Raw genomic sequence first — 25,432 nt, 5'->3', positions numbered from 1 at the left:
CTGCAACCTCCACCTCCCGGGTTCAAGTGACTCTCCTCCCTCAGCCTCCTAAGAAGCTGGGATTACAGGCATACATCACCACGTCCAGCTAGTTTTTGTATTTTTAGGAGATGAGGTTTCACTATGTTGGCCAGGCTGGTCTCAAACTCCTGACCTCAAGTGATCTGCCCATCTCGGCCTCCCAAAGTGCTGCGATTACAGGCATGAGCCACCACACCCAGTCAATACCTTAATTTTTAATGTCCTTTTTCAGGTTTACCAGCCTTCTCCTGGCCTTGTTTTCCTGTCTGGACTAGACCACACAGCTGATCACAACTCTCTTGTACTCCATTCAACCAGCAAAACCCAAACTGATACAGTCTCATAAATTGCTTTCTCTTCTCCAACATGTAAGTGGAAGAAAAACACAACTGCAAAGATTTGCACCATTCCAAACTGATAATCGCCAACTTCTACCGGGCCCTTAATGACGCTCAATAATCCTTTTACTTGTCTTTAACCAGCTTGTTCTCGTTGGCTGCCCTAAGCAGTTAATGCCCTCCTGGAGTGTCCTCCTTAATTCTATTCTGTAAAACATGCTTCTCATTTTGAGTAATTTAACATTCTTAGGCACAAAGTACTTCAATGTCTTACCCTTTCTTCTAACTTTCCAAATATATATCCACCTATCCATGCAGCCTCTCCCCAGTCATAGATGACAAATGGTGCCTCTGAATTCCTAACCACCCATTCAAGTAAATCTCATTACCTAGTTTTAACCCAATACCTTCATATTTCTTCTGGAGCTCTGTACCATCACTTATCCCCAATCTTTTCTCCATTTTCAACTTCTCCCTCTTCTCCCTCTTCTCCACTGGCTCCTGCGACTCTATGTATAAACACAATCACATTTCTCTCATTTTAGAGGCAAAAAACAAAAAACCAACTTCCCCTGGTTCACAGTCCCCCTATATTTCTTTCTCTACACTTTTTTTAGTCAAACATTTTGAAACATATTCTATACTTACTGTCTTCACTTGACTTTTCACTTACTCCCCCACCCACACAATCTGACTTCTACCCTCCACACTCCACTGGAACTACTCACAAAGGAAGCCAAAGCCTTTGTACTGCCAATTCTTAAAGAAAATTTTTGTCCTTATCTTTCTGGACCTTCCTGGGATTCTTGGCAACATTATTCCTTCATTCATTTTTGATATCCTATATTCCATTTATTGCCTTGGAACTATTATTCTGGTTCTTTTTATATACACCTGGCAATTTCTTTTTAAGGTTTCTTCCGATTGTCCTCCTCCTTGGCCTGAGAATTAAATACCGTGTATTTCCCTGAGTTCTATACTTAGCCTACTGTCTGCTCCTTTCCTTCTTTCCTTCCTCTCCCCATCCTTTTCACTCTCAAATATACACGTGTATGAAAGTGTATATGCATATTAGGTTGAACCTCAAATTGCCAATCATTAACCATCTTTGACCTACCAAAAAACGGCAATTTTCTATGGTCCAGCCTAATGTTTAAACAGCTCTTTAGCATGGAAGAATAAGAGAAAAAACAAATAACCCAATTAGAAAACTGAGAGAGAATTGCAAAAAAAATTCAAACTGAAGTCTATGAAAGGTAAAAAAATAATAATAAATAATTTAAAAAAACTTACCAAAGAAGTACTTATTTGTCCTCTTTTAGAATAGGAATAACCAATCTGTAAGAAAGTGGCTCTCAAATTCATTCAAGTAGAACTTCTGGAAGTCATACTGATCTTCTTGGTGACCACCCCAAAATACTAGCATATATAAGGTTGGAACAATTTTATTAGCAGAAAATGACGATTATTATAAATATAGAACATGAATGCCATGGGGAGTTTTGTTTGCTTTGGTCACTACTGTATTCCCAGTGTCAAAAAGGGTATATGGTAGGTGCTCAAAAAATATTTCTGAAATGAACAAATGTATCTACAAAAATATAAACCACAACAATCAAACTATTTCTCGGTTTGTTTCTATCAATATGCATTTGCCACTTGTTCATTCACTATGTCATTTGCTACAAGCGGAAACAGGTCAGGAAAACTATGCAACACAGCCTTAAAAAAGGAACATTCTATGCATTAACTTTGAGTTGAGTGACACAGTGACCCAAAGCCCAGGTGCAAGAAAATCCTGTTATAAAACCACTGCTCTAATGTCAGTTTGGAATTGTGCACCACTAGCAATAGAACAACACATCCTGTTAAATCTAAGCAAGGCAAGTTTTTGTTACCTGGAAATAAATGGTTGATGTAAAGAGCTGTGCTAGATGGTCAAAAAGAAGCGGTTTCACCTCCAGGAATTAAAAAAAAAAGATTTATCAAAATCCATTCAATTATAGTACACTGAATTAAATGACTCCAAATTTTCATGATGCATACCACAGAAGCTACAACAAATAATCCAGCTCACAAGCGGAAGGAACTGTGACTGATAACAGAGGACATCCCAGAGAGAAAGGCTCTTCTATAGGAATGCTTCACAGCAATAAAACCCCTCTTGTAACACAAGTAAATAGTAAATCCTTATATGGAAAGCTTCAGTCACAAAATTATGCTCTAAATACTGAGTTTATTTTGGGCTATAGTTGCTTTGCTCTTAGACTAATTTTTTTGTCATCAATATAATGAAAGCCTTAGGTTAGATGCCAGACTTCCTCAGAAAAAGGTAAGATGATTAGTATTTACATGCATTACCATTTTTATCAATACAGCTCTCAAATACCATGAAGCTTCATCAGTTGGAAAGGTAGCTCTCAAATACCATAAAGCTTCCTCAATTGGAAAGGTTAAAAGTTATCCATTTTTTAAAATTTATTACCTTGGATACAGTACATGCAGTAATTTGAACGGTCAGTAAAATGTATACAATATTATGTAATAGGGTTAGAATGTCATTAGAGGCCACAGACCAAATCCCAACTCTGAGCAGCTCCTTCTTTAGAGGCTCAAATGTCTAGGTTGCTTGTATTTCCACCAGAGTGAGAATCTGGGACTTCCCATTTTCCTTTTGTCACCTAAGCCTCACATAGCGACATGCACCAGGACTCTATTCTAAGACCTTCCTTTCATGACATGAATTCTCTGGACAATCTCATCCATATCATAGCTAAAACCACCACTTTTAACATGAGGGGTCCTAAACCTGTATCTCCAGCCCAAATCTCATTCCTGAGCTTTAGACTCATTATTTTTCTGGGTACTGGATATGACTGCTTTGATGTGCCATTGGCATCTCTTAAGTGAAACATCTTTCCTTCCCAGTCTGTTCCTCTTATATTCCTTTTCTCAGTGAAAGCCATCCATCTTCCCAAGTAGGAAACATAAACGTCAACCTAAATTGCTATCCTCACTACCATCGTCTGAACCCAGCTTCCAATTAAATGGTTTCACAAGAAATCCCTAAAACTTGGGCTGGGTGTTGTGGCTCACGCCTGTAATCTCGGCACTTTGGGAGACCAAAGCAGAAGGAATGCTTAAGCCCAGGAGTTCGAGACCAGCCTGGGCAAAATGGCAAACTCCCGTTTTTTTTTTTTCTTTTTTTTTTTTTTTTTTTTTTTTTTTTTGAGACGGTGTCTCGCTCTGTCACCCAGGCTGGAGTGCAGTGGCCGGATCTCCACTCACTGCAAGCTCCACCTCCCGAGTTTACGCCATTCTCCTGGCCTCAGCCTCCCGAGTAACTGGGACTACAGGCGCCCACCACCTCGCCGGCTAGTTTTTTTTGTATTTTTTAGTAGAGACGGGGTTTCACCGGGTTAGCCAGGATGGTCTTGATCTCCTGACCTCGTGATCCACCCGTCTCAGCCTCCCACAGTGCTGGGATTACAGGCTTGAGCCACTGCGCCCGGCCTAAACTCCCATTTTTACAAAAAAATACACACACACACACACAAAAACCCACACACAAAAAAACAACACAACAGAAAAGACTAGCCAGGAGTGGTGGTGCACACCTGTAGTCCTAGCTACTAGACTGAGCGGGGAGGATTGATTGAGCCCATGACATCAAGGCTGTAGTAAGCCCTGATTGTGCACTCCAGCCTGAGCAAAAGAGTGAGACCTTGTCTCATTTTTAAAAAGCCAAAGAATTATCCCACATTTATCAATTAAGCTAAACATCTATACATGAAGAAGAGTTAGACATGGTTTCTGCCTGCTGGGAGCTCATAACGAGTGGAAAAATGGATGCTAAAAGTGTCACGATAAAGGTAACACAGGCAGCCATGGAAGCACATAGAACAAGGAGCTAACCCACACTGGGCAGTAACTGATGGCTCCTTGATGGTGCTGATACCTAAGCTGCAGCTTAAAATACAACTCAGGGTTACCCAGACCAAAGAGTCCATTGGCTGGAATTTATTTGATGCTCAAAAAAAGTTTGTTGATTATAAGAATATAAGTAGTGACTTTATGAAATTTACATTACTAATCAACTGAATACATTTAATTATATCTTCAGTTTGTTCTCCTAAACTACAGGTTTTTCCCTTTTATTTGCATAATATAACATATTCTTTCTTCAAATCCAACAGTGTAAAGGTAAAAGTCCAACTCAACTCTCTTTATAATGAGTTTCAAATTGAACAAATATTATTTATAAATGATGTCAGGTACTTAAAAAATGTTTTTGTTGTTGTTGTTTTTGAGACAGGATCTCACTCTGTCACCCTGGCTGCAGTGCAGTGGCACAACTACAGGTCACTGCACCCTCGACGTCCTGAGCTCCAGTGATCCTCCTACCTCATCCTCCTGAGCAGCTGGAACAACAGATGTATGCCACCATGCCTGGCAAATTTTTGTATTCTTTGTAGACATACGGTTTTGCCATGTTGCCTAACCCGCCTCAGCCTCCAAACTGAAACTGTGAAGATTACAGGTGTGAGTTACCACACTCGGCCAAGTAAAAGACTGTCAATGGATATCTAAATAAATTTTAGTAAAGAGTGGTGGAGTGTGGAAAAAGCAAGTGAAATCTTACTTTTAAGAAGGACTCTGCCCTCATGAAGTATCCAGGAAGTTGGTAAATTCTTTTCCATGTTCATAATTATTCACCTTGTACCAAATACATTCTAGAGCAGGAACAGTAAATATAAGCATCTAGCTGTACCACAATAAAAAAGTGCACAAAACAAAATTATCACCAAAGTGACAAATAAGTGACAAAAGTAAAAAAGCCATTAGTCTCATACATCCCAACTCATAATATAGACAAGAACAGACAGATGGAGGTGACAGTGAGATGTTCCTTGACAACTTGGTAATATACGGAAAAGCTTATAGTGAAAAAATAAATGGAAAGAATTCACATATAATGAGTAAGATAAAACTATATCACATTGTCATCCAAGCAAGAATAAACATCTGAATTGAAAGTTTTAGAACACTCTAGACTTCAATTAGGGTAGGCTGGGTATAATGTAAGAAAGACTGAAATTCAATAAGTGGAAATCTAATAAACTGTATCATATTCCATTTAAAAGATTCAGAGCAGAAGGAAAAGAATTGGCCTGGAACCAACCAAAAGCAACTTTAACCACCAGAAGAATCAGGAGTTGCTTATCCAATAAAGAAACACTCAAGTTGGTCAAAAGAAATGCTATCTTCCCACCGTCCCCCACCACTGGAGGAATGAAATGCCCAGGCTTTACTATGGCCTGGATGAAAGACTTCTCACTGCCGTTTCCTTTAATTCTATAATTAAGAAACCTACTGACAAACCTTGTTCCCATACATGCAGATAGCAAACGGGGGGATATTCTAGTTGGCAGATATGAGCGAATTTTGCTTACCAGAAATAATTCATTTTATAATAAACTGATATTGTGGCTTATACATTAGTCTCCTCTGAGTTTCATTACCATTAACGGGATGACCGGATGACTCTGGGGGCCTAACAGCAAGTTTCTGGACATACAAAGATGAAAAATCCTTGGATTGTGACAGTCATCCAAGTAGAGTCACCCAAGTGAGTTTTGGTGGCCATCCAGTAGTGTTTCCTTAACATAATCCCTCTCCCTTCTTACTACCTTAAAATTACAACACAAACATTCATGCTCTAAATATATGATTACCACAGACATAATTACAGCCTACGAAGGCTCCTCTTGTCTAGAATTTGGCACACCCTTATAAAAGAAATCCATTTGTAAACTATCTTGTCCCATCCTCCCTCAATTCTTACCTTCTTGTAATGTTTGACTCAACCGTAAGACCTCAGCAAGACTGACTCATCTATGACACAGTCAATATACTGAAGCAGCAGAGAGTTGTTTAGCACTGAGCCCATCTGAGAAGGCAGCTGTAGTAACAGAACCACCGATCAACATCTGAAAATAAAAAAAATATGTAACAAAAATAGGCTAGGCATGGTGGCTCATGCCTATCATTGCAACACTGTGGGAGGCTGAAGCAGGAGGATCACTTGAGTGCAGGAGTTTGAGACCAGCCTGGGCAACATATTTTTAAAATTTTTGTGTTTTTTTTTTGAGACAGAGTCTCACTCTGTCAACCAGGCTGGAGAACAGTGGCGAGATCTCGGCTCACTCCAACTTCTGCCTCCCAGGTTCAAGCAATTCTCATGCCTCAGCCTCCTGAGTAGCTGGAAGTACAGGTGTGTACCACCATGCTCAGCTAATTTTTGTATTTTATGGTAGAGATAGGATTTCACCATGTTGGCTAGGCTGGTGGTCTCAAACTCCTGACACCTCAAGTGATCTGCCCGCCTTGGCTTCCCAAAGTGTTGGGATTACCAGCGTAAGCCACTGAGGCTGGCCTGATATAATGTTTTTGAAAAATTAGCCAGGCATGGTGATGCACATCCAGTCCCAGGTACTTGGAAGGCTGAGGTGGAAGGATTACATAAGCCCAGGAGTTCAAGGCAGCAGTGAACCATGACTGTGTTACTGCCTGGGTGACAGAGTAAGCCCCTGTCTCAAAAAAACAAAAACAAAGGCCATAGAGTTCAAACAGAAAATGCAAAGAAGCACATGGTCCAGTCACACACCTCTAAGCAATGGATATTCTATAAAAGTTGGGGAAAGCTTTGAAGCTGTTCTAGTGGAAAAGATCCACTTCTACTCAATCAGAAAGACTCATCTCTTTTTTTCCATATTCTTTAGCGTAGCTACTGGAATTGAGCACTGGCATAACTGAGAGAGAATTCAATTTCTAAAGAAAGATAATAAAACTATCAATGGACAAAACAGACTACAAAGCATAAATAAAAGCAGCTGTTAATGTGTTTCAATTAAATGGGAATATGGTTTACACAGAATCCTGGGTAACTGACATATATTTAAATATCTATAATCTCCTCTAAGATCTGAATGGTTATTATTTGGATTTAACAAAAGAAAGCCATGCAACTTGTTTGGGCTTTAGATACTTACTATTTTTAGAGGACGAACACAAGCTGGACCCAATATCAACTTCAGAGGTTCTGGAAAAGGTTCCTGGTTTCTTCGCTTCATGGCAAGCAGAGCCATCTTCCATAGATTCTTTGAATTCTTAAAATAGATCTGTAAATTTGGATATAAAGTACAAGAGAGTAGGTACCTATAAATTGGAGCGATGTAAAGTCTAAAACTGCTCATTAATTGAAAATATATTATGAATTCCTTTACACCCATACATATGCATTTATTTTTCTGATCAGCAATCTATTAAATGCACCAAAAGGGATCAACATAAGTGCCAATCCCCTAAAAAAAACTTTCCCAAAGTAGTACCACAATACTAGATAGTAAAACAGTAGGCTGTAAGCATTTTAGTTGAAATCTGTAAGTTAACTTTAACAAAAATAACATATTTCAATCTCAATATGATTTCTCTCTCCTTAATCCCTTACCTTTTTCCTAACAGGCAAAGATACGGAAAGCAGAGCAGAAGCAAAGAACCTATACAGCGATGACAAAGCCTGGAGATGAAGCTGCATTCCCTGAAATAAAATAAGTTTTCCATTTTCAATTCTGTGGCTACTAAGAAACTGAGGAAACAAATACCAAAAAGAAGAAAAAAAGTACATTCAGACCATAATTTCACTATGAGATATAGCTATAGGAAGATGCTATCAAAAATCAAGGAAGGAGTAACCAGACATTTACGTCAACCACCACAACACAATCCTCTCCAAACTGCGATCTTCTTTCTTACCACCATACAGACTTTACTTCTTTCTCGTATTTTCTCTCTTCTCTTCCTGTACCTTAGGCTTAACAGTCATACTCACTAGCATTGCATAGCTTATTCTCACTGGTAGCATACTCAGGACTCAAAATTTATTCATCCTTGATTTACACATCAAAGAGATACGACCAAAAGAGAAGCTAATACCCGATTACTACAGTTCATGGAAAAGTATCTAGGAAATTACAATCGGCATGCCGTAATCAAGCAGCTTTGACATAACAAAAACAAATCTTAACAAAGCACTAATTTGACAATGAAAGAAGTCATTACTGCTAGATACCCGCATCTGACTATGCAGACAAAGCACACCACTAAAACGAATTCCAAGGAAGTAACCAAATTGTTTTATAATACTAAAATTTTACTATATCGAATACTGTACAAAGTAAGGCAGTAAATGAGGCTTAGAAATAATTTTTTTTTGAGATGGAGCTTTGCACTTTTTGCCCAGGCTGGACTCAATGGCATGATCTCTGCTCACTACAACCTCCCCTTCCCGGGTTCAAGCAATTCTCCCGCCTCAGCCTCTCCCAAGTAGCTGGGATTAAAAGCACACACCACCACACCCAGATAATTTTGTATTTTTAGTAGAGACGTGGTTTCACCATGTTGGCTGGGCTGGTCTTGAACTCCTGACCTCCAGTAATATACCCGCCTTGGCTCAGAGAAGATGCCTATGACCTACAATCAGCTACATGCTGGAAAGAAGCTCAGAGCATGTGCCTATTACCTGGAATCAAGGGCACACGCTGGAAAAAAGCTGAGATGCAAAGACAGGTAAGACAGGTGCTGCCTCTGGGGAGAACGGACAGAGTAGGAACCACTGTAGTTTCTTGCCTTTACAGTTGCGTACATATACTACTTTGATAAAATTTAAATTAAAAAATTAAAAATTAAACGAGGCCAAATGTGATGGCTCATGCTTAAGCCCAGGAATGCAAAACCAACCTGGGCAATATATTGAAACTCCATCTTTACAAAAAATACAAAAAATTAGCCACTCATAGTGGCATATGCCTGTAGTCCCAGCAACTTGTGAAGAGCATCTGCTATCAAATCTAATACACAGGCAGTGAGCTCCTGGGATATGAACCATTTTCTTCCATTTTCTTTAAATTTGCAGTTGTCTCTGAGCAGGTGGACTGTTTCCAGACTTCCCAGCAGTCCATGAAGCAGGAATCTTTAAACCCATGAGAAAGCCTGGCTCTTCCCTCCTCTTCTAACATTCCTCTTTTTTTTTTTTTTTTTTTTTTTTTTTTTTTTTAAGACTAAGTCTCATTTTTGTTGCCAAATCTGGCTGCAATGGTGTGATCTCGGCTCACTGCAACCTCTGCCTCCCAGGCTCAAGCGATTCTCCTGCCTTAGCCTCCCAAGTAGCTGGGATTACAGGCACCCACCACCACGCTCAGTTAATCTTTGTATTTTTAGTGGAGACAGGATTTTACCATGACGGCAAGGCTGGTCTCGAACTCCTGACTTCAGGTAATCCCCACCACCTCGGCCTCCCCAAAGTGCTGGCATTACTGGCGTAAGCCACCGCACCTGGCCTCTTCTAACATTCTAAAGAGAAAAAGAGAAAGCCATTTAGCTTAACAGCCAAGGAAAGAAAAAACAACGTATACATTAAATTGCCCTTTAATTTTCTACAGCTTGCTTGCGGTATGGTGACACTACTGGGGCTTTTAAACGCTTGGTATCAGTGGCGATCAGAAACTTTTTAAAGTTCCTATATTTAAGGGTTTTTTCTTCTTTGTTCTTAAATATATTCGGTTTTGTTTCTTTTTTGCCTCTTTCTTGGACACGAGGCAGAGATATATTTTCATTTTTCCCTATTTTTTCAAGGGAGAAGCCCAACTGATATTCAGGAAAAGGCCTGACCAATTCACATTTAAAGTTACGCAAAAGGCTGAGCACAGTGGCTTGTGCCTGTAATCCCAGCACTTTGGGAGGTCGAGGCAGGCAGATCACCCAAGGTCAGGAGTTCGAGACCGGCCTGGCCAACATGGTGAAACCCCATCTCTACTAAAAATACAAAAATTAGTTGGGCATGATGGCACATACCTGTAACCCCAACTACTTCGGAGACTGAGGCAGGAGAATCACTTGAACCCAGAAGGCGGAGGTTGCAGCAAGCTGAGAGCATGCCATTGCACTCCACCCTGGGCATCACAGAGAGACTCTCCCTCAAAAAAAAAAAAAAAAAAAAAAAAAATGAGGGTCTTTAAGACTGGCCACTTCCCAAATCACACAGGATAAGTATCCTGTAAAAATTTCCTTTTGTTGATATGTACGTGCCAACTGATGAAAACTCCAGGATTTGACACATCTACTTTTCACTGTAATTTTTACTACACAAAGGTGCCTTTAAGGTTCTCTAATTTGCTATAATTGAACTCTCATGGAGCTTGAGACTGTGGAACACAAACTCTTTTAAGACTCAAATCTAGCTGCCGTGGAATTCTTTTATGCTTTCAGCCCCACTGTACAATACAGTAGCTACCAGTCACATGTGGCCATTTCAAATTGGATTTAAACGAAGTAAAATTTAAAATGCCTCGTCAATCACATTAGCTATATACACGGCAGGTGCTCAAAAACAACCTGTGGCTCTGGCACTAAGCAGCACAGAGAGTTTTCCTCATGCAAAAAGCTCAATTCCACAGTACACCGCTCTAGAGAAACCCAGGAAATCTTCCCTTTCTGACCAATTTTTTAAAAAGACAGCTTTAATGCAACATTATTGATATGATAAATTACACATATTTAAAGCATACAACTTGATAAATTTGGACATTTGCGTACACTCGTTAAGTTTCCTTTTTCTTCTTCTTTGTAATCTCTCAATTTCTTCCCCAGGTGATCATTTATTTGCTGCCTGCCACTAGAGATTAGTTTTATATAAACAAAATAACATAGTATATGACCTAAGGGGAAGCGGCTTCTTTCACTCATCACTAAGTATTTTGAGATTATATACACGCTGCTCTATATAACAAAAGTTCATTCCTTTTCATTGCTGATTAGAGTCTTTCCTATGACTGTATCACAATTTGTTTATCCATTCTCTTATTGATGAAGATTGTTTGTTTCCACTTTGGGGCTCTTCTAACCCAAACTGCTATGAACATTAATATAAAAGCCTTTCTAAGAGCTATGCTTTCTTTTCTCTCATGCAAATACCTAAAACTGAAATAGTTGGATCATATAGTAGGTCTATGTTTAACTTTTTTAAAAACAACCAGTAGTTCACATCCCAACTATCAGCATTATCAGAATTTCAGACCAATTTTGAACTGAGCTCTTGACCCATGGGGAAATTTACTCTAACCAGTTCCTATAAATCTACAAAGCAATTCTACAGTTATCTAAAATTTTGAATCCCAAGTCTTTCTCTTTTCACAGTTACATAATTCTCACCAAAAATCATTGTCATAAAAGAAATACTAGGAAAACAATGTGGCGATTCCTCAAGGATCTAGAACTAGAAATACCATTCGACCCAGCCATCCTATTACTGGGGATATACCCAAAGGATTGTAAGTCATGCTGCTGTAAAGACACATGCACACGTATGTTTATTGCAGCACTATTCACAACAGCAAAGACTTGGATCAACCCGAATGCCCAGCAGTGACAGACTGGATTAAGAAAATGTGGCACATATACACCATGTAATACTATGCAGCCATAAAAAAGGATGAGTTCATGTCCTTTGTAGGGACATGGATGCAGCTGGAAACCATCATTCTCAGCAAACTATTGCCAAGAACAGAAAACCAAATACCACATGTTCTCACTCATAGCTGAGAACTGAACAATGAGATCACTTGGACATAGGAAGGGGAACATCACACACCGGGTCCTATTGTGGGGATGGGGGAGGAGGAGGGATAGCATTAGGAGATATACCTAACATAAATGATGAGTTAATGGGTGCAGCACACCAACATGGCTCATGTATACATATGTAACAAACCTGCACGTTGTGCACATGTACCCTAGAACTTAAAGTATTAAAAAAAAAAAAAGAAAAAAAAAAAAAAAAAAAAGTACTAGGCTCTCACCAGAAGAAAACAAGAAAAGGGTTCCTGAAAGAAAGCAGCACCCATTACCTCTCATCAGGGAATGGCCTGCACTTCCGGTCTGGTGCACCACATGGGGAATAGCCCACCTCAGCAGAAAACGGACACTGGATTTCAAGCCGCAAGCTGTCTGAAACACGAAACCATCATCATGCCTTCCAATGTTACCGTCAATTATCTGAATGGTATGAGAGCCAAACTTAAAATTCTCTCTGATATCATCTTTTTATAATCCTAGTCTGCCCTCCTTCACTAAGAAATGCTATGCTACTTAAGACACAACATTATTTTACTTCATGCTTGAATGGCATACACCATTTATATTAGTTACTATTACCTGGCAAGAACTGAGGAGACAAACTAAAATGGTAGGTTTTTAGTAGCATTATATATCAGCATTTTTACAGCTGATTGAAAATGAACACCTGCTAAACGACTGCAGTTAGTCTGCAAATCCAGTTTACTTCAGTGAAAGCAAATAGTTGCACTGTGAAGCGGGTTGGCAAAAAAACAGTTCACTTGGGCACACCAAGGATCGTACCTTGCTGGTATACAGTCCCAGCTGCATTAACTGAGGCATCAGGGTATCGACCATGATCTGAGTCTGCAACTTTCAACGCATCACGGAGGTCAGCAACACTGGAAGAGGGTGACCAAGCATAGTAGTCTTAGTAACTTGTTCCAAGCCTTTTAACCTACAGAAAGTTCAAGAAAAACACTCAGCCTAAGCAATGCCCAACCACCACATGAGAAGCAACAAATGTCATCTTTATCTGACAAATTCTCTTAAACTGCATCTCCTTAAACTAGTTAAGCACTTTCAGCAATAGTAATTCAGCCCACAAATTTCCCACCTTCTGCCACTGATAGAGAGGGGAAGAGCAGAAAGCTATTAATGGACAAGCTATTAATAGATACCATCTCACACCTATCAGAATGGCTATTAATAAGCAGAAAAAATAACAGATTCCAGAAAGGTCATGGAGAAGATGGAACGCTTACACAGTGCTGAAGATGTGACTTTGTTCAGTCATTGTGGAAAATATTGTGGGAATTTCTCAAAGATCTTACAACAGAAGTACCATTTGACCCAGAAATCCCATTTTTGGCTGTATACCCAAAGGAAAATAAATCTTTCTACATGATGAACACATGATTCAGATACATATATATGTGTGTTAATACTGCACCATTCACATTGACAAAGACTGGAATCAACCAAAATGCCCATCAACAGTAGATTGGATAAACAAAATGTGGTACACATACATCATGGAATACTATACAGCCATAAAAAAAGAACAAGATCCTGTCCTTTGCAGCAACATGGATAAAGCTGGAGGCCATTAACCTAAGTGAACAGTCATAGGAAGAGAAAATCAAATACCGTACATTCTCACTTATTAGTGAGAGTTAAACACTAAGAAAACACGGTCACAAAGAAGGCAGCAACAGACACTGGGGCCTACTTGAGGGTGGAGGATAGGAGGAAGGAGAGGATTAAAAAACTACCAATTGGGTACCATGCTTATTATCTGGGTGACAAAATAGTCTGTGTGCCAAACCCACATAACATGCAGTTTACCTATATGAATAAACCTGCACATGTGCCCCTGAACCTAAAAGCTAAAAAATAAAAACCCCCCTCCAAAAAAGGAGTGCCTTAAGTGCTTTAGAAATATTATCTTACTTGATCTACACAATAACCCTGCAAGGTAGACTATTTTCCTCTTCACTTATGATGACCACACAGATGTTAAGTAACTTGTCCAAGGCCACCCAAGTTACCAATGGAGGAACAGGGTTGGGGGTTGAGTTCAGACAATGCAGTTCCAGAGTCTGTGTGTCCTAATCATTAAACTATGCTGTGCTGTTTCTCAAAAACTGTAACAGGTCACATACACATGGCATTTACTCCATGCCAGGAATTGCTCTATGCACTGACACATACATAACTTAATGTAACCCCCAAGGTCACCCATGGGAGGCAGTACAGTGCTCAGGAAGGCTACCCTATTGAGGTTGGGAAAGGAAGGGGTGGGAGGAACAGACTCTCAATCCCACACTGATGAACACCAGTTTCTTAGACACTCATTTCATTGAGTGTTTCTAAAACATTCAACTTCTTAATGGCACTATTTCTTGTTTTTTTTTTTTTTTTTAAAATTCCTATCTCATCAGTTATGGAAGATTTAATGGTATTATCACAATGATAAGTACCAATTACAATTAACAAACCGGTGTGGGAGCAAGGCTGATTCCTGGCGAGCCTGCAGCTCCCCCGGTGAGAGCAGCAGTGCACAGATGTATCAAGCAGAGCCGACCAGCCCCGTGGGTACAGTGGGCCATGGCACTGGCCTGGACATTTTATTGAGTGAATGGAGAGATCTAATCCATCTGGCAAGTCAGTTAAGAGAGCTTCTGCCATTTTTATTGACATGTAATACTGTAATAAACTCACTTGTAATACTGTAAAGCTCTGTAAAAAAATTCTAAACTAGCCTATTTCTTTAAAGGAGATGTTAAGCAATTTGTGCTCCCTTGAACCTCTTCATTTTTGCTTTTAGGACAGTAGAGCTCAGTAACACAATCAGTTACTAAACACAATCAATTACTAAAATAAATATTATCAACAGTAACCAAAAAATTCAACTTAAGGCTATCATACCCAAACTCAAATATCCAGAAGCCAATTTAAGTAATCCATGCCTCCTTGGCAAGAGTGTACGGATTAATACCTTTTCTTTGTGATAGTAAAACCTAGCCATTTTCTCACCTTACCCAGTATCAGGTTTTATGCATCTACAGATAAAGCTATGAACATACTGCATAGAAATCTTGAGCTCTTAATTGAAAGGTACACACAGAGTTATATCTAAATCATTGGCTACAATGATCTAAAACACAGTTACATCTAAATCTTTTGTAACTATGATCTAAAACCACTTTAGTTACATCTTAGTAATAATCACAGGATGAAAACTCTTACATTACCTTTATTTTCAGCACTATAGCCAGTGTTGCTATCTTGTGCAGGCAACATGTCTTCATAACTCCACAATACTATATGTTTTCCCCCAGGTAAACAAGAGGGAGACCCAGACGCCCCTTCCAAAAGGAACAGCTTAGAGGAGAGAAGAAAAATCAAAGACACTTAGACCATTCAATTCAGCAAGAAGTGAACCTACCCCCCCAAAGGGCAGAAAACAAAATCTTAAAATTAATATTTTATATATTCATCACAAGTTATTGCAGTATTTTTAAACAAAAAATTACAAAACCGTGTTTCCAAAAATGTTACAATAAAACTATATCTGTGTGTAAAGTGTATAGATTTTATGTGTACATTTGTGTGTATGAGAGAGGTTGTTATGAATTAGGAAGCGTATGTACCAAAACATTAGAAATATTTGGGTAATGAGATTATGAATGATTTTGACTTTCTTCTTTACACCCTTAATATATCATCTCAAAATTTACGATCAGAATTCATTATAAGCTATTGTGTTTTTATTTATGTATTTATCTCTTTATTTAAATGATACGTTGTCTTACTCTGTAACCCAAGATAGAGTGTGCAGCTGCGCTCTCAGCTCACTGCAACCTCGGCCTCCCAGGCTCAAACAATCCTCCCACCTACTCAGTCTCCTGAGTAGCTGAGACCAAAGTTAAGTTTTCCTCGGTTTAAAGTAACTTGCTATACTTATGTTGTTTAGCCTCATGGCAACCAGAAAACAAAAATCAATAAACACCCTAAACATAAAAAGTAAGGAATTAAAACACACACTACCAGAAAAATATTACTTCACTACAAATAAAGACAGGAAGGAAAGTAAGGAGGAATGAAAAGAAAGGAAGAAAAAAATCAGAAAGAAGAGAAACAGGGAAGGGAGAAATAACGAAAAGAAAAGAGTAGCAAAACCACCATAAAACAAGTAAAAAATGGCAGTAGTCTGTTTTTACCTGTAAAAATCCTGAATATGAATGAATTAAATTAAGACACAGTGGCTGAATGGATTAAAAGACCCAGTTTTATACTGCCTACAAGAAACTCAGTTCACCTTTAAAGACATACACAGACTGAAAGTGAAGGGATGATAAAAGATACCCCATACAAACGCAAACAAAAAAAGCAGGAGTAGCTATACTTAGATAAAATAAACTTTTTAAGTCAAAAAATAAAAAATAAAAATTATATAATGAGAAAGAAGTAAACAGCTACCTAACAATTATAAGTGCATATGCAACCAACACTCAAGCACCTACATACAGATGCAAATATTAACAGGCCTTAAAAGACAGATGGACTGCAATACAGTAGAGTACCTCAACACTCCACTATCAACAACACCCCACTACCGTCAATGGACAGATCATCCAGACAACAAAACGTCATCAGCTAAACTGTACTCTATACAGAGTGGACCTAACAGGCATTTTGACAGTTTTCCACTCCACAACTGCACAAAGCACATTCTAATGAGTAGCACATCGATTATTCCACAGGACAGATTATGTGTCAAGTCAAAAAACAAGTCCCAACACATTTTAAAAAACTGATTTCATATCAAGTATCAATAGTATCAAATCAGTAACAGGAGGAACTTTAAAAACTGTACAAATACATGGAAATTGAAATACATGCTCATGAGCCAATAAATAAAAAAAAGGAAATTAAATATTTATTGAAACGTAACAATAGAAACACAACAAATCCTGTGGGATGCAGCAAAGGTAATTCTAAGAGGAAAAGTGCATAGCTATAAATGCCCACATCAGAAAAATAGAAGGATCTCAAATAGCCATCCTGACAGTACACCTCCTGTAATGAAAAAAACAACAGTCAAATGCTAGAATTAGTGGAAAAAATACCATAAAGATTAGAGAAAAAATTTTAAAAATAGAAACAAAAAATACAAAAAGTCAATGGGACAAAGAGCTGGGGGTGTTTTAGAAAAAATAAATTGAAAACCGACAAGCTTTAACTAGACTAAAGATATAAAGAAGAAAACAAAATCGTGGATAAAAAAGGAGACATTGCAATTGATAACGCAAAAATATGAAGGACTGTGAGATTTAGAAGTGAATAAATTTCTAGACACATTAACGAATTCCCAAGATAGAATGATAAAAAATTAAAAAAAAAAAAACCTGAATAGACCAATAATGAGTAATGCAATTAAAGCGGTCATAAAAAGCCTCCCGGCGAAGAAAAACGCTAGAATCATGGTTTCCTTGCTAAATTACCAAACATTTTAAAAAGAGATAATACCAATTTGACTCAAAATATTCCCCCTAAAATGAAGAAGAAGGACGGCTTCGAAACTTGTTCTATGAGGACAGTGTGACCCTGGTACAAAAACCAGACCGGGACACAACACAAAAAGAAAACCACAGGCAAATATCCTTGATAAACATAGGTGCAAGAAATTCTCAACAAAATAGTTGGAAATTGCATCTGACAACACAATAAACAGATAATCTGCCATGAACAAGTGGTTTTCATCCCAGGAATATGAGGACGATTCACTAAACACAAATAAATGGGCGACGTCACATTCAGCAAATCAAGAACGAAAACCATATATTCATTTTAGTAGATGCTGAAAAAAATAAAAATCAACATTCCTTCATGATAAAAACTCAACATGAGTAACAGAAGGAACATATCTCAGCACAATAAAAGCCATATATGAGAAACCCACAGCTAACATAATCAATAGGGAAAAATTAAAAGCCCTTCCTCTAAGCTCTGGAACAAGCGTGGCTACTTTTACACCACTTTTATTCATCAAAGTACTGGAAGTCCTAGCTAGAGCAATTAGACAGGAGAATGCAATAAAAGGCATCCAAATTGGAAAAAAGGGAGTCAAATTGTCTCTGTTCCCAGGTGACATGAACATATATAAAGAGTACCCTAAAGATTCCACAAAAAGCCTACTAGAAATGAGAAATTTAGTCAGGTTCCCAGATACAATATCAATATATAAAAATGAGTAGCACGCCCATGCACCAGTAGTGAAATGTCTAAGAAAAAAATCGAGAAAGCTATTTTATTAGAAAAAAAGGTATCTAGGGATAAAGTTACCCAAAAAGGCAAGAGATCCACAATGAAAACTATAAAACATAGATGGAAAGATATTAAAGCAGACAACACAAGTAAATGGAAAGATATCCATGTTCATGCACTGGAATAATGTTAAAATATCTGTATCACCCAATGTGATCTACAGAATCAATGCAACGTGTGTTCAATTACAAAACACTTTCTTCATTGAAATAGGAAAAAACAATCTTAAAATTCACATGGAAATTCAAAATACCTCAGATAGACAAAAGAATCTGCAATAAAAAGAAAAGCTGGAGGCATCACACTACCTGATTCAAAATATACTACAAATCTATAGTAAGCATGGTACTATCAATAAAAGGGGTTGGGGTGAGAAAGAGACAAACAAATGACAGATACAGACAAGTGAAACGGAATAGAGAAATCAGAAATAAACTCACACGTTTACGGTCAATTACTTTTAACAAACGCACCAAGAACACACATTGGGGAAGGACAACAGCTTCAATAAACTGTGCTAGGAAAGCCCAACACCCACATGTACAAAAATACATCTAGGCTGTTATCTTATCATATACAAAAATCTACTCAAAATGAAGATTTAAATGTAGGACCCGAAACTCTGAAACTACCAAAGAAGAAAACATAGGATAAATGCTTCATGAAATTGGTTAGGACGACGAATTTTCAAGTAAACATCAAAAGCACAAGCAACAAAAGCACAAATGTAATTACATTAAATTAAAAGTTTCTGCAAAGCAGAGGAAGCAATCAGTGGAATGAAGGAACCAGAGAATGGAAGTATTTGCAAACTATTCCTCAGGCAAGGGGTTAATACACAAAATACATAAAGAACTCAAACTACTCAAAAGCAAAAATACAAATAATCTTATTTTTATAAATCTACCCAAAACTTTCATCCCCCACCATTATTTCCCCACCTTCTTTTCCCGACCGCATTTGGCCCCCTCCCTCTCGCCACCCTTTTTCTTCCCCCAACTACCCGCAAACTTTTTCACCACCATTTTTTCCCTACCGTCGCAAAGCTTTCTCTACTCTCCTGCTCACCGTGCTATTCCCCACCCATCTACCCAACACTTTCACCACTGTTTTTTCCCACCGTATTTTCCCCTTCTCCCTGGCCACCCTCTTTTTCCCCCTCCCGCTCTCATCACCCCCTTTTGCTTCTTCATCTAAGCAAACACATTTTCCCCGTCTTTTCCCAAAGACTTCTCCCCACTCCTACTGCTCACTACCCTCTTTTCCTCCTTCATCTACCCAAAAACTGTTTTCCTCATCGTCTTCCCTCGGCTCCTCCTTGCCATTCTCTTTCACTTCTCCAACTACCCAAAAACATTTCCCCAGTCTTTTCTCAAAGCCTTCTTCCCATTCCTTCTCACCTGCCTCTTTTCCCCCTCCATCTACCCCCAAAATTTCCCCCACTGTCTTTTCACGAAGTCTTCCCCGCTTCTCACTCGTCCTCTTCTCTCCCCTTTCCTGCTTGCCACCCTTTTTGCCCTCTATCTACCACAATTTTCCCATCTTTTCCCCAACCTTCTTTCCCGCTCCTTCTCGCCACCCTCTTTTCTCCTCCTCCTCGTCACCCTCTTTCCCCCCTCCACCTACCCGAACACTTTTTACCCACCGTCTTTTCTTTCTTCACCATCTTTCTTTTCTGCCACTGTTTCTTCACTAAACCTTCTCTTCCTCCGGCTGGCTACCCTCTTTTTCCTTCTCCCACTTGCTACCTTCTTTTGCTTCTTTACCAACCCAAAAACTTTTCTCCCCACCATCTTTTCTCAGAATCTTCTCTCACTACTGCTCGCCCCCGTTTTCCACCCGTCACCACCTCTCTTTTTCCTCTCCCATCTACCCATAAAATTTTTACCCAGTCTTTCTGCAAAACCTTCCCTCCCTGCTCCCGCTCCCCATCCTGTTTTTCCGCCTCCATCTACCCAAAAACTTTTTTCCCCACTGTCTTTTTGCAATGTCTTCTCCTCCTCGCTATCCCTTTTTCCCTTTGTCACTAACCGCCCTCTTTGCCTCACTCCATCTATCTATCCCAAAACTATTTTCCTCCTCCTACCGCTTCAGCCTCTCCGTCACCGCCACCACCAACCGCAGCGAGGCGAGCAGCCCCGTAGGGTCGCGACTCAAGCCTCCAGCATGCGGCGCGCAGCTCCCTTCTCCTCGTCTTCTAAGTCGGGAACTCACCAGCTTCACAGGAAGGCACGGAAACTAAAACAGCTTGCTTCTCCTTCAGCATCATTTATATACTGAGGTTATGGAGGTGGAGCTTCTTTGACTGCATGTTCTGATTGGATGAGAAAAAACCTCCAGGCTTACTCGGATTGGACTTTATTATCGTGTTCTGACTGGATGAGAGCAAGTCTGAAGACAACCAATCACAGCATGAAAATAAAGCCCAATCATAGTAGGCGTAGAGGTTTTCTCTCATCCAATCAGAACATGTATTCCAGCATCCGCCTGTGCGTGACCTCAGTATATAAAGCATGTTGAAGTAGTCTCAGGTCATTTCAGACTCCTGTTTGTCAGCCTGCTGAGCTGTTACGTCCCAGCTTGGAGAACTGGAGAACTGGAAGGGGCCGTCACTTGCTGCCCGCGGGAGCCTGGAGCCCAGAGCCGGGAGCCCAGAGCCTGAGGCCCTGCTTCGCTGCTGTTGGTGGTGGTGACAGAGCGGTAGGAGGGCAGCTAGCAGCGGGAGTTTCTCCTGCCGAGCTGGAAGACGAGAAGCAGCACCACTGCATGCTGGAGGCTGGAACCTGTGCCACCGCGGGTCGCCTCGCTGCAGTGGGTGGTGACATCGGAGACTGCAACTCGGCCAGAGTGGTAGAAATGTGGCGGGATAGGTGAGTTATCCGGGGCTGCACTTTCCTCCTGGGGAAAGGTTGGGTGTCCTATTGGGGCTCACTGCCCAAGGCTAACTATCTGTGGCATTGGTCTGGTTGGGGGCACTCTCTGAGGTTACATTGCTGGTGGTGGAGTTGGGGCTACGGTGGTGGGGGTGGTCACAGGAGGCAGGTCGTGTACACTAACGTGTACTGCTGGTGGCGGTGGATGGGTTAAGGGCACCATCTTCTGGTGCACTGGTCGTGGCAGGGGGCGGGTTCGGTGGAGTTATCTGAGGCTACAGTGCTGGCAGTGAGGGGTGGTTCAGGGGCATCATCAGGTGCTGCACTGCCCGTGAGTGGGGGTGCACTATTAGGAGCTGTGCTGCTCATGGTGGGGTGGGGGAGGGCAGGTTTGGGGCGCTGTCTAGTGCAGTAACACCCGTGGGTGGGTCAGGTTGTGGGCACTATCGGGTGCTAACACTGCCTCCGGGTTCGGGGCCTGGGGCGGGGGGATATTGGGGGTTACATTGCCTGCAGCTGTAGGGTGTGTTGGGTGTGCTATCCAGGGGCTACAGGGCTGGCAGCGGGGGGCAGGGTAGGGGTGCTATTGGGGGCTATACTGCCAGCGGGGTTGGCGGGCTGAGGAGGCAGTGACATTGGTGGCCTCCTTCTTTCTGGTGGACTCCAAAGAAGGGATCGTTCTGCTCTTCCCGGACTTAAAGCTCTAGAGGGTGATCTCCTCCTCCTGTTCGAGTACGCTTGAGCACTCTTGAGCTCAGCAGGGTCCCCACACCCACTGTGGTTCCTTGGCCTGGACACTCATGTTCTGTGTTGCAGAGACCACCTGGGACTAACACACAGGGAGTAGTGGGCACCACAGGGAGAGGGGGGAAAAAGGGCACTGTGTGTGGAGGCGTCAGGAATGGGAACCAGCACTTGGGTGGGGAGGGCTGGCTCCGTCTGAGTTTCTCCTACTTGGGCTCCCCAAGGAGTGCAGTGCAGATGGGCCCAGCAATTCCTGGCCAGCTGGACCTTTTGCTAGAAGCAAAAGCTGGGCTTTGGAGGGTAGGTTTGAGTGCCTTCACTGAAACTGGTCCCTGCCTCCCAGTGGCCAGTGTGACAAGGTGAAGCTTTAACACTTCCACTCAGTGCTTCGTGTTCTAGGCTTTTCTGGCTTGGGGAGCTTGGGCCTCCTTCAGGCTCTGTTGTGCATCAGCTGAGGCTTGGTACAACCTAGGATATGTAGAGAGTTTATCAAGCCCACTATAGCTAGCTTACATCCTAGAACTCCCTGGAAATTCCCTGGCGGTCACCTTGCTGTTTGTGTCAAACAGGATTTCAATCTCAGGCTAATACAACTGCTGGCCCTGCATGTTCATGTGTCACTGAGATCATCACTTTAACTGACAGTGCTTTAAGTGAGTCTCCAGTAGCAGTAGTAATTAGACTGCTAATTTTCAAGGTCTGCTCTTCCTGGTTGAACCCCTTTGCCAAAAAAAAAATGAGGTGTGGATAGGAACATCGCCAATAAAAATGCCACATGCTCTCACTGTTACTATTCAAAGTTTAGTCATTTTTGTGAATAAACACTCCTTGATTTGTTATGTACATCTTTTATAGTTCCCAAACATTTAAGTGACTGTTTTTGACAGTTTTGTACAGCTTTGTAGTCATTTTCTGTGGTGAGAATTTCTCAGCCTCCTCCTTTCATCATGAAAAAAGTGAATCAGGTTCCCTTTTGTTTTCCTTAAGGACCATTCCTATAAAATTCATCAACGGGCAGTCTCTCTAATAACTGACTTAGTATTTTTTCTTTCAGTTTTGCCATGTTAATTCTACACATACAGTATCTTCACTGTGGAGATAAAAACATTGACATTACACTTTTGTGTTTAAGAATTTTAGAGTGCAGCACAGCAAGATGGCACAAGTATACATATGTAACAAACCTGCACGTTATGCACATGTACCCTAGAACTTAAAGTATAATAATAAAAAAAAAAGAATTCAAAAAAAAAAAAAAGAATTTTTGATCATTAACTGTGGTTCCTTGTTTGGTTTTCAACAAGGAGTATTCACACATCTGCTGCTTTGAAATTGATCTTTCTCTTTTCTCAGCTCATTTGTAATTTATGTAAACTTTTCTCCTTCTTAGAAATATAATAATCCAAAACTTTTATATGTTTCTATCACAATTTTTAAAAAGAAATTAAAATATATTAGAAAGCAAATGGGAGACCATAGTATTTAGGAAGCATTACAATTTATCACTCTGCCCTTTCCCTTTCTGAGGTTTAAATTTATAGAGGTTTTCTCTTTTTTTTTCTTTTTTTTTTTCCTTTTTAAGGAGGGGAGTGAAGGATAGTCAGAGTATTTTTTGGTATACATTGAAGGTAATGTATCCAAGTCTTTACATCATTTCTTGAGACAGAAAATTGTATGGTGACAACTACCACTGCTGAAATTAGTGTACCATTCTGCTTACACCTACTAAAATCAATTTTATTGGAGTCAGAGACTCCAAATATAATTTCAATGATGTTGTAAAGCCATTCAGAGCTCTAATTTTTAATTTTTAATTTTGGGTTTATGCATATTTTTAAAGTGGTTAGATAATAGCTATAGTAATTTTAGAGAAATTGCATGAAAAAAGATCTGTTTATTAAATAAGTGTTTTTTATTACTATTGTCTTAATGTAAAACAAATACACATTTTCTAATGACATATTTCATGAATTTGTACTCAACCTGCTTCTTAGCAAAATTTCTAGTGACATAATTCGTGAATTTCTACTTAACCTGCTTCATAGCAAAAGATTCAGAAGAGAAATAAAAAATGAGAAAAATTGCTTAAAGTATATACAATAGTATCTATTGATTTAGACTAAAAAGAAGTTATTTTATTCAAAATAAGAACGTGAAAGGTCAAAGAATATTTTTGCGAACTTCAGTTTTAATATTTAAAAACACTTTATAATAGATTGTGGCAAATAGTACAAGTAGAATTCTGATTTACTTTAATTAAAATAGTTAAGTGTATTATGCATTGAAATTTATTATTGAAAATATATATTTTTCAGTAATTTCAATAATGTATTCAATAATACATTATTGAAAATATATGTATATTAACAAATATTAATGTAATATATAAATGTATACAATGTATATGATATACAAATATGTATATATACACATTAAATTGGTAGCTCACTACAGGGTTGACATGTGTCTTTCTTTCAACTGACATCAAATTATGATTTTTAAAATGAGGGAGATTTTATAACATAGCAAATAGTTTTGGCTGAGATGTCAATGATAATCTTTCTGATTCAATGTAAATCACCATTTACCCATTAGATTTTGATTTTTCCTCAGGATTTTTATGAACGTTTGCTCTAGAATAGGATTTTTACAGAAAATTATAATCCTGCTGGCTATCCAGCATGTTAGAAGCATCTACTCCACTAATCTTAAATTTACCCTTTTTCACCAAGTCACATTTACATGCCAAACTTGACAAATACCTCTGTAAAAGTTTTCTTTTAACTTAAAATAGTAGCACTACACTGAGTTGTTTAAAAGTAAATGAGTCATGAATTTACTAACAAAAAAAGAGTGGACTTAATATTTTGTAAGTGTCATTATTTCTATTAAAGCCAGTTCATGCTCCTTTTGCACTAAACTTGGCTCCCATAGTTCTTTGGACAATTGGAAGCATTAAATCTACCATCAGCGGGCAAAGAGCTAGAATCATTAAGGATCTTCAAAAGCATATGCCAAGACGCTAAAGGCAATTCAATACCAATTCAGAAACCTTCGACACTGGTATTGTTTTGATTCTGCAACACTCTTTCAGGTATATACATATAATACATTTCAAGTATGTACATATAATACATTTTTAATGAACCCATTTCTACATTTTAATGTCCTGTATTTAAATTAAGGTGTAAGAATTAATCAGCATGAAATACTTGGGAAGCAAATGGGGGCTGGAATATTTGATACTCGAGTCCATGACAATATGTGTCCAGGAAGAATTTTATAATATAGAACAAATGATGTACCATCTGTCTTTAAAAATGAAATTGTTCTTTTACATGTGAAAAGTAAATGGGATATTAGGAAGTGATTATTATGCTGTTTTTGTGTTACTGTTGTTTCTTTTCCAAAAGAGGAAAGGAGGTCTGGAAAAAAATGCTGATGCTAATGCAT

General features: G+C 39.4%; 1 pseudogene; it reads right to left on the bottom strand.

The window, feature by feature from the left end:
* LOC140708712 (centromere protein I-like) overlaps positions 1-7,985 on the bottom strand; it is a 30,321-nt pseudogene extending 22,336 nt beyond the window's left edge.
* Between the last annotated feature and the right edge of the window lie 17,447 nt (positions 7,986-25,432).

The sequence above is a fragment of the Chlorocebus sabaeus genome, chromosome 16 (genome assembly GCF_047675955.1).
Source record: "Chlorocebus sabaeus isolate Y175 chromosome 16, mChlSab1.0.hap1, whole genome shotgun sequence".
NCBI classification, from domain to species: domain Eukaryota; kingdom Metazoa; phylum Chordata; class Mammalia; order Primates; family Cercopithecidae; genus Chlorocebus; species Chlorocebus sabaeus.
Note: the sequence above shows the minus strand (reverse complement) of the source record. Positions and strands in the feature narration are given on the sequence as shown.